Here is a 16,886-nt window from a genome sequence, read left to right on the forward strand (position 1 = left end):
TAGTTTACAGTACGTGAAAAGTAAGTTGAGTAGCGTGAGATGATGTGAATTTTATGAAAAATGCTGTTATAAAAGAAAATCCGCAGCTTATTGTAATGTGATTGCATTTGTGAGTATAATTTGGTTATTTTGCAGTGAAAGTTTAAAAGTTAAAACATTTTATTAAACTTGTACAGGGCAAGAAGCTTGTTATTTTTCTAATTACACGTCCTGAGAATGCTCATTGTAGCAATAACGTAAAGGAGAGTCCCATAACACTGCCACACAAGGAGATTGGGTATCTACCGTGACGTAGTAATCCAGTGTCGCGCACCAAAGGGAACGTCACAAATGATTTGCACTGTTCTAGAGTGCATTTGTGAATAAAAGGACGTACATTGAAATCCTTTCGCGAGCACAACCAGCTCAACTCCACCATGCACAGCTAGCTCTTAAGACAGAGCACTGAATAACGCTAACTTGCTGGGCCAAGTCACGTGCTGTTGCGCATCCTGACGTCAGCAAATATTCTCACCAATCCCTAAAGCGACCGGTTACCTTCTTACTGAAGCACCCTCGTATATACACTCTCAGCTTAATTGAAAATGCATCGGAACTCATTTCCACTCTCCTCTGCAATGAATTCAGATCCCTTTCCTTGTACGAGTTTTATTCCTACCTCATTTCTTTTCCTGCGCTCCCGAGCGAAATGCTCTGCGTACAAGCTGTTTCAATTTTCGTCTTCGCATTGGGCACAGATAGGAGTTCTGAATCAAGTGGACACTTGCCTCCGCCCACCGCTTTTTTTCCCTATTTCTCTGTCTGTTTCGAGATCCTAGCAGATGGCTCGATATTAGCTAGGATATTGGTTCCCCTCCCCTCCCCTCCCCTTTCTACTCTTTTATTTTCTTCATCTTGGAGCCGGAGAGCGCCAACATGATATTTGAGAATGCGATGGTTGATTGCAAATTGAAACGGAAATGACTAGAAGGAGTGGAGACCAGGGAATGAGGAAAATAAAACGCATCGAATGCCTACGCCTCCAGGATCTCAACCCGTGTCCTTATGCGGCAAAACTTCAAGCATTATCCAGAGTTCAAAACGTTCTTGCTGCCCTCCGTGGCGGTGGTTGGCACAGAGCGCTAAGATCCCAGGTTCGAATCACTCATCCTCCGTCGTGAATAGCCAGAAGTGGCAGAAAAGCGACGTAAAATAAACAAATTCAATGATTTAATTTTAAAAGTTCGTTTTATACTTCATCCTGTGCTCAGACAGCCTGATGACTGATTCATTGAATTTGAATTTTTTGGTGCGTCAGCACTTAGGCTATTTTGCACCCGTCACATTGTACGGGGTTCAGCCCCTTACCCTAACTATCATAACTGTAATGTCACAGGACTACAATATTCTTACTGGGGTTAAAAGATGACGCTCTAAAGGGGAAAACAGCACACATAAGGACAAGACAACACAAAACAACCCTACAGAAGATTATACTGGCCGTAGGTCCAGGCGCCAGAGCCTCGTTCGTCTGCAAAATGCAGCCCAGGGTGTACTACGTGGAAGGGTCACGCCTTACACCCCCAGACAGTCTAATCGGGACGCGTATTTACAAACCCTATAGTACTGCAGATCCTCCAGCGATATTTGGCTACTGATTGGCTGCCATTCCGGAAGTTGATGCAAAGTTCCTTCAAGTTAACGCTAGATGGCAGGGTTGAAATTAACAGTGTAGATTTCAGATATCCATCCCAACAAGATAATAAACCCATTTACAATAAGGTTCATTTTTTAGCAAAATTATTTAAATTAATGCTTTAGAAGACAGAAATCAGAACTCTTCTTGAAGTGAATGATTTTTGTATTTAAAGTCACATCAGTGCAAACATTGTAACTACCAATGACTATTCAGAAAATTATGTATATCCAGCGTATAGCATTTTAAACATTATATTTCATTATATAAACGTACATTTCTTATCATAATTTCGACAATCTGTTTACAAACTGTATTACTATATAATCAAAAGTCTTATTTTTCCGTACTTTTTCTGTAAATGAAGAAGCAAGGAACAATGGACACGGAACATAGACACTTCCGGTGCACACAGCCAATAAGGAAGCGTTATATACCTCTGGTTCTGCAGCACTATAGGGTTTGTAAATACGCAATCGGGACTGGACCTACAGTTTAAACTGTAATCTGAACTTTCGAATCACTGTGCAATGTTTAATTTGACCTATTTTATTACAGAGTGGCAACTCTAGGACCATGATAAAATTCAAGTAAAATTCCCGGTTTTCAAGGCGAACTTTCCAAAAATGCATGCACACAAGCAGATGTTTTCTCTATTTCAATCTTACGTATTAACACCGGTCACCACACACACAACTATATTAATAGATAAAGGGTCTTTGCGATTCAGATGGCATAGTCCATATCAATTCAGGCAGGCAAGGAAAAAATCTTCCCTTGATAGTCTCAGATGTTAAGTAAAGTAAAAGTAAAGTGTTCCCCTGTGCACAGCACCACGCCATGAAGGCGTATAGGGGGTGTGGGGGTAACGCCCCACACTTTCTTGATCCGGTCGTGAGTGGGGGTGATGTGATCAGCATCACGCCCCTGACCGCCTTTACCCCCCAGGGTTTCCCCCAGGTACCCATGTTATTCGACGCTGGGTAGGCGCCGGGGCCGCTTCCATCGTTAGAAAAGTTCCCGGATTTGAACCGGCCGGGGATCGAACCCGGGACCTTTAGCATGGTAGTCAGACGCGTTACCGACTGAGCCACCGCGGCGAATTAAACATATGTTAATATTCAGGAGAAAGTAAGAAACCCGTATTTTTTGATTTGTCCGAAAAAATTCCTGGCACCGCTGGCGTCATTTCTCATGTGCGATTCTCGGTAAAATATTAAAATGCTCTATCTCTGGAACGGTTCAATATATTTTGTTGCTGTTGTTTGTATTTGAAAGAGAATAAGTTTCTGATTAAAATGATAACATCCGTTTAGAAATATGTGTCCAAGTTCTCTTGCTGTAGGCTTCTGATTTTTTTTTTGGAAAAATTAAAAATAATATTTTTTTCAAAAATGTCAATCCCCAAAAAATATTTTTTTACTGTTGATCAGTACCATACAGTACTACATTCCCTGAAAAGGAGAACTTCCACTTTCGAGTTTAACAGGTTTTATAAACAATTGAAAATTTTGCCATACATTAAACTAGTTTCCATTACCACATTCTCACATATTGGTCTCTTGAAATCAAAATCTAGTCTTATTTGACATGGCATTTTAATTCTTCATAAAGATAAGTAAGAGACAGCTTTCAAAACATATTAAAGCTTCCTAAATACTCTATGTGATCAAAAGTATCCGGACACACCGCGAAACGTGTGTTTATCATAGAGGGCGACACAGTACTGCCATCTACCACGTGGAACACATAGTCAGCGAACTCAGTAGTCTGCAGACAGTGTGAGACAGCAGAATGGGATGGTCTGAGGAACTCACAGACTTTCAACATGGTCAGTTGGTTGGGTGCCACCTGTGTAGGAAGTCTGTGTGAGAGATTTCCACCCTCCTAAACATCCCTCTGTTCACTGCTTCCGATGTTATAGTGAAGGGATGTGTACAACCCAAAAGCGTGCTGCCCAACCTCCCATGTTAACCTCCAGAGACCATCGAGTGTTGAAGAGGGACGTACAGTATTATCGTCAATTATCCATCGCCACCATCACACAGAATTCCGAACTGCATCAGGATCTACTCCAAGCACCATTACTGTTTGGCGCAAGGTGCGGCAACTTGGTTTCCATGGCCGAGCAGCTGCCCATAAGTCAAACATCACATAGACAAATGCCAAACGCCGCCTCGTGTGGTGCAAGGAGCGTCGAAACTGGACCATTGAACAGTGGAAAACCTTTGTGTGGAGTGATGTACAGTACACAATGTGGCGATCCGATGGTAGGGTGTGGGTGTGGTGAATGCCTGGTGAACGACATCTTCCAGCCTGTGTAGTGCCGACAGTGAAATTCGGAGGTGGCGGGGTTACAGTGTGGTCATGTTTCTCCCGGAGGGGGCTTGGCCCCCATGTTGCTTTACATGGCAATGTCACAGCACATGTTAACAGCTTTCATGCTGCCTACCGTCGAACCAGTTCGGGGATGACCATTGTGTCTTTTAACACGACCGAGCACCCCTTCATACTGCAGGGTTTGTGGTGGAGTGGTTTGACGACAACAACGTCCCAATAATGGACTGGCCTGCGCAGAGTCCTGATTTGAATCCCATAGAACATCTCTGGCATGTTTTGGAATGCCGACTTCGTGCTAGACCACACCGATCCACATCAATACCTCTTCTCATTTTGGCGCTCTGCAAGGAATGGACTGCCATTCCTCAGGAAACCTTCCGGCACCTGATTGAAAGTATGCCTGTGAGAGTGAACGCTGTCATCAAGACTAAGGGTTGGCGATCACCGTATTTACTGCCAGTGTTCCCGATAGGGGGTTGCCCAAACTTGTACTTTATTTTCAGGTGGGTGTCCGGATACTTCTGATCACATAGAGTATGTGTAATTTCCAAAATATATTACAGGTTCCAAAGCATACCACTTCTGTGCACTCTGCTTAGAACTGAAATTAGCATTTCAATGAACTAAAAATTTGTTCAACTGCATCAGTATCTTCCTTTGTTATTGAGTGATGACTTCCTGCTGAACCAATATGAACTGGGGCACCCAAAATCTTTAAAACATCGCGAATTGGAAGTGAGCACTGGTGGTGGTGTCGCTGTCTTGCAGCTGGAAATCAATATCCAGCAGCCGGTCCATGTGGTAGAATAAAGTTCACGACGATTTCATTTAACTCACAACTGATCTCTATAACCTCTGCAATCCACCAGTCACAGTCACACACAGGCCACAAACATCCCTCTTTGTAGGTTATGAATCTGAATACTCTCCTCCGTTTCTGAGATCTTGGTTGGACAAATGATATTTCTTCTTTCTTGCTCTTTAAAGTTTGTGCAATATAGGTTCGCTCATCACTGTGAGTCCAGATATGTGTCTTCTGAATTCCTTTCACAGGGATAGTTTGTTTGGACCATTCTATTTTCTGCTGGCGGAATTCTTCAACTTCCTCTTTGGGCAACAGGATGAGGGCTGTTGATGTGTATGACTTCACCACTCTTGTAAAATCCTCTGCATTCTGATTTGCGGATGTACTTGGACTGGAAAGATTATGTTTTGTAGAGTGGTGCTTCAGCAGGCCTCCTACACCATCGCAAGGCCCCTTTAAATGACCAGTAGCACTGTATACCCACTCCATTGGCACAAGCGAATTGGTCAATTCAAGCAGTTGGTAAAGATTTTTGAAGTGACTAGGGCACCATCAGAAATGACTTGCAATTCGCGATGTGTTAAAGATTGTAGGTGCCCCAGTTCCTATTGGTTCAACATGAAGACATCACTCAATATCAAAGGAAGATACTGATGCAGTTGAACAAATTTTTAGTTCATTGAATTGCTAATTTCAGGTCTAAGCAGAGTGCACAAAAGTTGTATGCTTTGGAACTTGCACATATATTTTGGAAGCTTTAATATGTTTTGAAAGCTGTGTCTGTTACTTATCTTTATGAAGAATTAAAATGCCATGTCAAATAAGACTAGATTTTTATTTCATGAGACCAATATGTGAGAATGTGGTAATGGCAAATTTTTAAATTGTTTATAAATCCTGTAAAACTCAAAAGTGTAAGTTCTCCTTTTCAGAGAATGTAGTACTGTATGGTACTGATCAACAGTAAAAAAATAATTTTTTGGGGATTGGCATTTTTGAAAAAAATATTATTTTAATTTTTTAAAAAACAAATTCAGAAGGCTACAGCAATAGAAGTTGGACACATATTTCCAAAAGGAGGTCATCATTTTAATCAGAAACTTATTCTCTTTCAAATACAAAAAACAACAACAAATTATCTTGAACCGTTCCAGAGATAGAGCATTTTAATATTTTACCGAAAATCGCACGTGAGAAATGACGCCCGAGGTGCCATCTTTGGCGACCTGTATCTCAGGCCAGGAATTGTTTTGGATAAAACAAAAAAAATTGGGTTTCTTACTTTGTCCTGAATTTTAACCTATGTTTAATTCAATAACATCTGAGACCATAAAGGTAACCCCGCCGCCTGAATTGATGTCCACAATCACAGATATATCCAAAAATTCTAATTCAATTCAATTAAACTGTATCTTGTATATTTAAAAAAAATATTTAATTTCAGTTGCCGAGTTTAAATTTGCCATTTCACATACTCAGACTCGAAATACACCTACAAACACAAGTCACAAAATGGTATATAATAATCTACGAAAAAATGTTAATTCTATAATAATTTCAAACTCAAATTTAAATAATCCACTTCAAAATATCTTATTTTGCAATAATCTTCCCTCTGTCGGATAGATTGTTAAACAAAGGACACCAACAAAGCAAACGGATTGAGAGTATTCAGTTTCACTTTCCGCGCAGGTTTATTTTCCGTCTCGATTAAAATAAAGGAATTCCCTGTGATTAGCCACCCTGTAATTCTCAACTCATTTATTTCACAATCATCTCACGCACCTCTGCGGGCAACTGAGACGTATATGGGCTGAAATCGCCACAAGATTGGATGTCTCAAGAGTTTTATAAACCAAAGTGTGCGACACCTTCGGCAGTGCGACAGAAAATACAAGAAAATTCAGCGTCATTGTTCCGATGATGTGCGTCTATGCGTAAACAACGATTGTCTACATTGTAAGAGACAATATAGACCATGTACTACAAGTAAGCACTGTAGACAAAATTGCTACAAGCTTGGGCTTAGCAACAATGTTGTAGAAATGAAATAGGATTATCTTGCACTTCAAATGCTCAAGAAATGTGAAAACTATCTTGTACGCTTTTTTACGATTACAAATATTTTTTTATTAAGTGTCAAACAGAATTTATTAAATATTCTCGTAATTAATTGAATCATGTAGCATTTTTGTCTCACGATTGCCTAGAGTTTGTTGTCTACATTTTATTTTTTCCCAACAGATGGTGCTTGTAAAAGAATTCTGGAAGTTTTATTGTAAATAAGATTTTGGTACTTTAAATATGAACCGAGACAATTGAAAAGATGGTACTTTATTTCGGAAATAGTGTCATAATGATCAATGCAGTTTAGTGTGTTTTAGTGTTGTCTGCATAGACTATGTAAAACATAAGCCACTGTAATCTACGTGTAGGTTATGCATATATATAGGTCTATACCTACTGGGCAACATACCTTGATTCATTGCTTCTGTCGTGGATGTCAGTTCTCTAATTTACCTTATACCTATCCTAACCTTTCTCGCTGCAGCACCAAAAAGGAAATACCCACCACCAGTGACTTATAAAAGACTTATAGGAAAAGGTTTTATAAGTCAGGGCATCACTGGTGGTGGGTGTTTCCTTTTGGTGCTGCAGCGAGAAAGATTAGGATAGGGGATCCATGTCGAAATCTTACACCCTCGATTTCGCAGGGAATTTTTTTTATATATATAAACAATATGTCCTGCTAATTGTGAATAATTCTGGAGCGCGGAAATAAGTATTTACGACTGTATAGCCATTTGAAGTTGAGATGTAGCCATTTGAAGTTGCGAGGTGGTTGCTGTGTTGAAATTTCCAACTGATTCTGGGCTCCGCCCCTGGGGTAATTAACCTACCGCCTCCTACCGCTACCGCAGCCCCGCCTTTCTATATAGAGTCCCTTTTGAAGGTATGTTAGAAACGGGCCGGAGCCACCTGCCCCTAATACTATTTTTCGCACCGACACATTTAGGTACCAAAGAAATAAGGCAAAATTAAACCTCAAAAGGTAACTTATCTCTTTATCTCAAGTGCTGGCTGAATTGCGGGCCGAAGTTAATTTGAAAGTCCAAAAGAGAAGTCAGTTGCATGTCAAAAGTCTTTGTTGTCCTTTTCCACAAAATACTACCCTCCGTACCATCATAGAAATAAGAAGTTGCAAAACCATCCCACAAGCCATTTCTGGCCCGCAGTTGCGAAGAGAAATGTGCACGATGTTCCACAAGATAACGTATTTACACACGCTGAGGATACCGTTCAATAATATGTTGAATGATATTACTCATCGCGCCTCGTCGCTGTTTTCCATGCCTGTCAAACCACATAAACTCATCCAGATACTCCTCCAAAAAATTTCGCAAATTATCCCATTGCACAAGCCAATCATAAGAAGAAAAAGAAAATGTTTAGACGTGCGCCTGTGACATGAATCTAATATGGAATCCCTAAATAGCCGTATAGACGCAACGTAGGTAAGGAACTTCAATATAAAAAACGTACGTTTCGTAGCCGTAGATGTAAAAAAATACCTTCCGCGCTATTTAGAAACACCCTTTGTTACAAGAAACTTATTTATTTGACGAAAACATTTTAAATGTTCGCGAAATCCAGGGTGTAAGATTTCGGCACCGAGCCAGGATGGGTATAAGGTAGATTAGAGAACTGGCATCGAGAATAGAAGTAATGCATCAAGATATCTTGGTGGGTGAATGGGGCAAGTCACTGGATAGTAGTCGTACGTGGAAGCAGATGATGTGAAGTTCGACCGATAGTTGGGGAAGACTGTGTGTGACGCGTGATCCTTCCAACCCTGGACTGCATTTTGAAGACTAACGAGGCTCTCGCGTCTGAACCTACGGCAAGTGTAATCTTCGTAGGACTGTGTGTTTGTTGTCCTGTGTTGTGCTGAATGCCCCTATACAGCCTCAGCTTTTAACTGAAGTCAGAATATATTAGTCTCCGACATTACAGTTGTGTTCTTAGCTATAAGTAGGGCTTGAAGTTGAGGAAAAATCCTTTTCTTTCCTAGTGTCCGAAGACGAGGCCCAACATAATATATGTTCATTTTGGGTCATTGTAGGCCAGAAAAAGGTTGGTTTTATTGGTCCTTTTTGGCCTTTTTCAGCGTTTTTTGGCTTATTGGTCCATTTTACAACTTCACCTTCTTTCTACTACGTTTTTACTGTCCATTCTCAATTCGAATTATCATCAGTTCATCACCTCCTAAACGTCCTTTCTGTAGTAAAAAAGAAAGTATTTGAACCATCCCTGAAACGAGAGAAAAACATTTTTGGACGACTGAAATGGGATCTGAAGTCCTATTCTGTAACCCTAGTGTGGTTAGGTCAAATATTATTCTTCAAATATAATTTTTCCAATTAGGTTTTTCTAAAAAATATGTAATGTCTGGAAGAAGATGCATTTCATTCATATAGTTTTTTCGTACTGTGTGTTCCATACCACCAGATTTTTTTTTATTTTTTATTCATTAAATATGTAATTAGAACTGAAGTTATAAATTAATTTGGATCACATATATACGTTCTTTTTTCCGTTTTTAGGTCCTTTTTTGATATTTTTAGGTCTTTTTATAGGTCTTTTTTTGGAAATTTATAAGTCTTCAACTTCCGAGCCTTAGTTATAAGTATTTTAGATAAGATAAGAGGCTGTACCCCGTATCATGTGACGGGTGCAAAATAGCCTAACCCAACCAATAAGGCCCCTCTGGCAGGCCCTGGCCCTCAGGGGGCTGCAACATCATGGAGTTTAGTTTAGAATACCTTAGAAATTTCAAAAGACGTAAAGATGAAACTCGGTACGGAGATAAGTAGTCAAGAGACTCTCTGATACAAAGTGAATATTTGGCATCAAGTTAACACCAAAGTACGGTTATAAATCCAACTCCCCTCAGCTCCACTTTTCTTGTAGCTGTCAATCTTTTTCGCGCTCTCGGTACAGCGAGAAAGCTAGACGCCCAAGGAGAAGCTTATAATGAAGTTTGCCGCTAAATTCATATGCTTCAATGAAGATGTATCTTCACACTATCAGCATTCCCCGTCCTGCAGCCTTGGAGCTCATAAGGCAGACTCATAACGAAATCATGGAGGAACTCTCTGCTCGATACCAAATTTTGATTGATGCTCTCTCAGCGTTGGAGACGATTCATCATCCTCTCCTCTTCCTTCCATCGTCATCTTTCTCGGCAAATATTGATCAAAAATTTCTTTATTGGGGAACAAAAGGGAGGCGTGACGCAATCAGTAAATTTTTTCGTCGCGTTTTGTTCGGAACTTCTAGAAAAGTGTGAAGATGCTGATATAATGGAAAGGGTTTAAGGTACACCACCATATTCATTTCAAACATTTGTCTGTACCAGCCATATACGCGTACGTTATAAAAATTAATGTATGCTTACGCGATGTCCAGGGAGTTTCTCTGCAAATTCTTGTTGCAGACAGATATTAATTACTCCCTCTGTCCCATAATTATTGTCCGGTATGCCAAAATGGTAACTTTTTATTTAGGTTCATTTGGATATTTGATTGGCCAATTTGTACTGATCCTTTAGTAATAACGTTGTATGACACATTCCCGTGTTTCATTTTCTTCTTCTGTATACACCAATGCCACGGTTTGCATATCGGACAATAATTATAGGACAGAGGGAGTACAAGAAAACATAGGTAGACCTCTTGATTGATTTGTTTGGTTTATTGTACTTCGCATTTCTACCACTTTTGGATAATCGCGAAGATGAGAATGAATGATGATATGATGAAATTGATGAAGGGGTACACAAAAAACACCCATGTCGGGATTCGAACCCGTGTCTCTTGGCATCGTAGCGGGATGTGCTAATCACTCTTACCAAAGTCAGGCAGGTACGTTGAGTTGAGTTGAGTTGGTGTCTTATGTCCACTTTATGCACAGTAAGGCTAATCGGGACTGGGCCTACAGTTTAAAGTGGGATCCGAACCACTTGTGCTTCCACTGGGTATCGAACCCGAGACCCCTTGATTACGAGGCGGCGACGCTACCACTGTGCCAACGGGGAGGCCACAGGCAGGAACGTGTCCACGGGGAAGGCGATGGGGACGCTCACCCCTCCCCGATATCTAGGCTACGTTTTTGTGCACATTATATTTAATCTCTATTTTATGTCGTTGGTGTAAAACATTATGCATAGTTATTATCCATTATTATTCCTGTAATATCAATGTACGCGGATGCATATATCGATTTCTGTATAAATACTTCTTATAGGCCTATATTTGCATTATTTCCCACCACATTTTTACCTCGACGACGAGGATGAATGATGAACTGGCAACATTGACAAGGCAATCATAGCATACAAAACGAATATCTGGCGTATCTTCGTGGTGGAGTGGTGAGCACACCGCGCTACGACGCCATTGGTCACGGGTTCGAATCACGGACCCGACCGGCGTTTTTTGTGAGCGTTTCTTAACAAACTTCATCAAATCATTACTCATCTTCATCGTCTCGATTAGCCAAGATTGGAGACAAGTGATGCTAAATATAAAAATTTAAAAAAAAACGAATGCCTATAATAAAGGATAATTTATTTCTATATTAAAGAGAGCGTGGTCGGGGGGCGGGGGGGGGCTTTCGGGCTTTGTGTAGGTAATCCACAAACATAAAGCTCATCAACTTTGATATGCATTCGGCGACACTTGTAATATGTAATTACACAAACACCCAAATTCTATCTGTGAATTTACATGACTGATTTTCAACAACCGAAAATTATTCACACCCGAATCTTCAGGCCGATAAGAAAGATAGCAGAACGCTCAAATTTTTGAATTAATTTCTTTGCTTGTTATAGGTAATTGAGTTGTCTGTCTTGTAAGATGATCGTGCAGATTGCTCAGCGATTGGACGACGATAAGGCGATGACGTCACAGGAAGAAAACAATTGGAAATTGGAATCACGGAAGATCCGTTATCACGTTAATTGAAAAAGCTAATCTGATGATTCGTATCTGTACACAACAGATCACGATCGCAAATTCGAAATCGCCATATGCATGACGTTTCAAATGCAACACTGGCCGAACGGGAAAACATTCGTTCGAAATACGCTTCTGCGTGTCCTCTTTATTGAAATCTATTGATATCAATGGCCGTGCATACGAATGGCCAAAAGATGATTAAATCTGAATTTCGTAAGTAATGACCTCGTAGCCATGTTTTGTAACCTGGTTACTGATTATCGAGATTAATGGAGGATTTAGTGCTAATTGGAAATTGTTTGTTTTGTTATGATTGTCAATATCGTGTCGCAATCGAGGGTGGCGATAAAATTAATACAAGGCGAGGGATCACAGAAAGACAGAGAACAGAGAAAGAGGACAAACTAGAGACATAGTAAAAGAGAGGAGGAGGGAGAGGGAGCGCAGCGAAGGCTAAGGAAGAGAAAGAATAGAAAGGAAAGAGCAGAGGAGAATAAGAGAGAAGAGGGAAGATAAAGGGGAAGAGAGGAAATGAAAGAGAATGCAAAAGAGGGATGAAGTAGATAAATATTCAAAGTGAGAAAAATACAGAAAGATAGTGAAAGACAGAAGAACAAAAGTATAAAAGGAATTGGAAGCGGGAAAGTGAGATAAAGAGAAAGGAAAACAACGTGAAAGAGAAGAAATGAAAGAGAATGCAAAAGAGGGATGAAGTAGATAAATATTAAAACTGAGAAAAATAGAGAAAGATTGTGAAAGACAGAAGAACAAAAGTATAAAAGGGATTGGAAGAGGGAAAGTGAGATAAAGAGAAGGAAAAACAACGAGAAAGTGAGGAAAAGAAAGGGTGAGGGGAATGATAAAAATATAGGAGGGATAGAAGTTGTGTGGATAGAGCGAGAAATGATAAAGAGGTTAGGTTTAAGAGAGAAAGGGGGTTAGAGAAAAAAGAAGCCAAAAGACAAGAGGAAAGCAAAAGATAGTGAAGAGAGAGCTTCATATTATTTTTATTAAAATGAATACGGAACAAACCGTATACGATGCTGAAAAGTTCGTAGCCCGACCAAGTTCCCAAACTGTTTAGAGCAAGGTCACATTATGTCTTGAAAGTACATATCCTTGCATGTACATATACCAAAAGTCATTGCACAATTGACAGGCTTCTTGTTGTTTCACGTTTATTAAATGACCATGTCTGTTTCTCCATGACAATGCCCCTGCCCATCGAGCAGCAGCAACACAGCAGAAATTGCGAGACCTGGACTTTTAGTGTCTTGATCATCCACCCTATTCACCGACCTAGCTCCATCGGACTACTTTCCGTTTCCTCAGCTCAAAAAACAAGTGAAGGCACGCCATTTAGTCTTAGATTAGGAGGTTATTACTGCTACAGAGTTTTGGTATGAGGAGCAAATTTCAGAATTTTTAAAGTGGTTTGTAAAAGTTGAAGCACCGGGCCAGAAAGTGCATTGAGCTTCGAGGGGAGTATGTTGAGTAACTATGAAGTTTCATCATTCCAAGGGCATTCCTTCTACGTCGGGCTACGAACTTTTCAGCATCCCCTCGTAGTAGTACACTCCGTGATCAAGTGGTTAGCACAACGTCCTACGATGTCAGAGGTCCCGGGTTCGATTCCAGACCTGAGTGTCCCGTAATCGATTTCATCATATCATCACTCATCCTCATCTTCGCAATTTTTCCAAAAGCGACAAAAAAGCAAAGTAAAATGAACCAATCAAACCAAACCATAACTTGTAGTTCACCCTTACATTCTGTCTTCGGAATCTGTGGTGCAAAGTTGGGCATAACGGTAGAGAAACTGAGAAAGCGAGTGGACAGAGCGAAGCAGCATATACGGCTGGTAGCAACACTGGGGTAAACATAGATGTATATCTTGTATTTGACCCGTCATCATCTATCCCCTACCCCCAGTTCATCATTCATCCTTATCGTTGCGATTAACCCAAGAAGTGACAGGAAATAATGCAAATAGGGAGCCAGTGCACAGAAACCAGGTCAATAATATACACAGATTGGCTAATCGGGACTGGAATTCGAACCACTATGTGCCTCCACCGGGTATCGAATACAGGACCCCTAGATTACAAAGCCAACGACATTACCACTACATCACTGGGAAGCCCACACCCTTACAATAGCAGAATTTTCTGGGCGGATTATCAAATTTCCCTTGAGGGAGCGGATTAAAGAAAGATTTATTACTAAGGGGCATTCATCCCATCGTCCCCGTTAATACTCGCAGCAAACAATCCAAAACTATAATGTTATTCACTGCACGCACCAGCATTCGAAAAATCCCATAAGATTCTTCACTGGCCAGTTCTTATTTCACGAGAACGGGTACAAAATAAACACGGCACTGAGCGTAATTTATACGCTCGTAAATCAGGCTCCCCTATAGGAACGGAAGTTTATCTTGAGCGTAAATTATACGTAAATTATACGCGAGCTAAGTGTTGCTTTATGACGAACCGTGGCATTGTCAATAACGCTGTAGATTAACTGCCTTGTCGTAAACCAGTCACAACGGCCCAATCGATCATGTTCAAACTTGCTGAGGGACTGCATGTGGACGGTAAAAATGGTATTATTTAGTAATTTAAAAGTGCTTTTTTATCTTTCATGTTTCATTATGCATTTTAAATGGACAATAGGGAGTTCACATGTTTTTTGCTTTCAATGAAAGGTGGTGGCGTTGTGAAATTATAGATAGAGGGGTCTAGATATGTGATCCGTAAAGTTTAACGCGTTGCTATGACGACACACCGAATCATAGAGAAAAACTTTAAATACAAAAAATATTCCTCGTTTTATTGTGAACATTTTGAAACAAGAAGTTTCTTTCTATCTCTAATAGGTTCGACGCTACTACTATTTATTTAAATGGAACTTGAGTAGTGACGTCATATCTCAGTACACGCCACTACTTTTGCATTAGTCACATAGGCACATTATTATTTTTCGCCTACAGTAATATCCCTAAATAAGTTACTATCTTTTGGCGTTTGTGAAGTAAATAAAATTACCATATCTCTTGGACAAGTACTATTTTCCATGTCACAGGTACTGCAGGGAGGCTCAAAAGAAGCTGACTCTTTCGAAATTCGAGGAAGTCACACTTAGCGTGAACTGCAACTTCAAAGATTTAGATTTTTGGATGTACAGTTCGAACTGACGTTATCACGGGACTCACACCGTGCGCTACAATCGCACATACTGAGCAGTGCTATTGGGTAAACGATCCTGGGTTTACGATAGAAATATCTTCTCAGACATAGTATCATTGCAGTCAAGTGGTTATATCATGCACATGAGCTTTAGAGATCTTACGTTAGATGGCAGCACCAGATCACTGTAGGAAATATATCCAAAATGGACTTTAACAAAGAACTTCCACAAAGCTTAGGAGTTCTTAATTTGTTGAAATACACTATTGAATAAAGCAGAGTGATACTTGATGAGATTGTAATGAAACAGTTTTAATTTCTTAAAGTTATCACGCAAACTCTCACAAATAATCATATGTAGAGAAAGTATAATAAAACGCAAATTCCATGTTTGGAGAGAGTCAGTCAATAGTCAAAAACGATGTCATATTTTTTGCATTAATCTGAATGGTAGAAGCCATAATTTCAAAGTTTATTTGCAACCTACTTCATGTTCAGATAGGCTGATTGGGACTGGACCTATAGTTTAATGTTGGATCCGACCACTGTGCAGTGTGTCTTCACCGATGATCAAAGTCAAGGCAATAAGATTAAAATATGACATTATTAGAACTACGTCATCGGAGAGAAGTAGCCATATTTGTTGCATCAATGGCTGAAATGATTATACATTCTGCCTCGGGAATCAGTGGAGCAAGGCCGCGCTACTGCACAAGGCTGGTAGCTGCAGCACTGTTTTCCCCTCCATGCACTCCACTTTCCCTGTCAAGCGTTCTTGGTCGAGCCCGCACGAGTCCCTACTTGTTTTCGTTCGCTTGCTCCAGATTTCCCTGAACAGAGTGTAGTTACAAGATGTACCTTTAGCGATGTGTATCATTAAGCTTTCCACAGTAATGTATTCTAGTATATGATAAACATCCATGAATTACTAACAAGAGTTACGCAGAAAATCTATTGGACCTGTTCGTTCTTAAATCACACTAAACTATCCAAATGATAAATGACTGTTCTGGATAAGCATACGACTTCGTTATACACGTCTGCAATTTCTAAAATCAAAGTCTGACACTCTCGTTCCGCAAGGAGCAAGACTTACATCGATTTCCTCACTTCAGACGCCCCCCTCCCCCAGGGGAGATCCCCGTTCCGAGGCACTACTTAAAATTACGACTCACACGAATCCGAGAAGAAAAGCAAAGACTTTTCAATTTCATTCGGCCATAAATATTTATGAGGGACTGTCCGGTGTTTTGAAAACGAAGTTGTGGGGTGGGGCGAAAAAACGACTAGAAAGGAAAGGGGGGGAGAGAAGATAGACGCAAAAGGAGATTTCACAATGATGAAAAATGATGCAAAAACCTGTGTCGTATGATGGCCAAAGTATTGGATTGGGGTTGAACAAAAGAGGGCACCTGAAAGGCTCATAAAATATTTCGGACACCCCTCGGAGAAAGTGCAAAATAGGCCGGGAAAGAATTTAATCATAGGGAGGGGAAGGGTACAGGGGAGAGCGGGATGGCTGGAGGTGAAAGAAAGGGTATTGTTGGAAAGATCTTTATCAGTACGAGCAGAGGAAAAGTGACAACCTTTCCCTCAACTTTCTCTCTCTCTCTCTCTCTCTCTCTCTCTCTCTCTCTCCTCGCTCCCATCTCCTCTCTCTCTCCCTCTCTCTTTCTCTCTCCCTCTCTCTTTCTCCCCTCTCTCTCTTTCTCCCCTCTCTCTCTCCCTCTTCTCTCTCTCACTTTCTTCCTCTCCCTGTCTCTGTCTCTCTCTCTTCCTCTCTCTTTCTCCCCCCTCTCTCTCTTTCTCCCTCTCTATCTCTTTTTCTCCCTCTCTTTCTCCCTCTCTGTCTCTCT

This window comes from Lepisma saccharinum, chromosome 9 (genome assembly GCF_977018435.1).
Source record: "Lepisma saccharinum chromosome 9, izLepSacc3.1, whole genome shotgun sequence".
Classification (NCBI taxonomy): Eukaryota; Metazoa; Arthropoda; class Insecta; order Zygentoma; family Lepismatidae; genus Lepisma; species Lepisma saccharinum.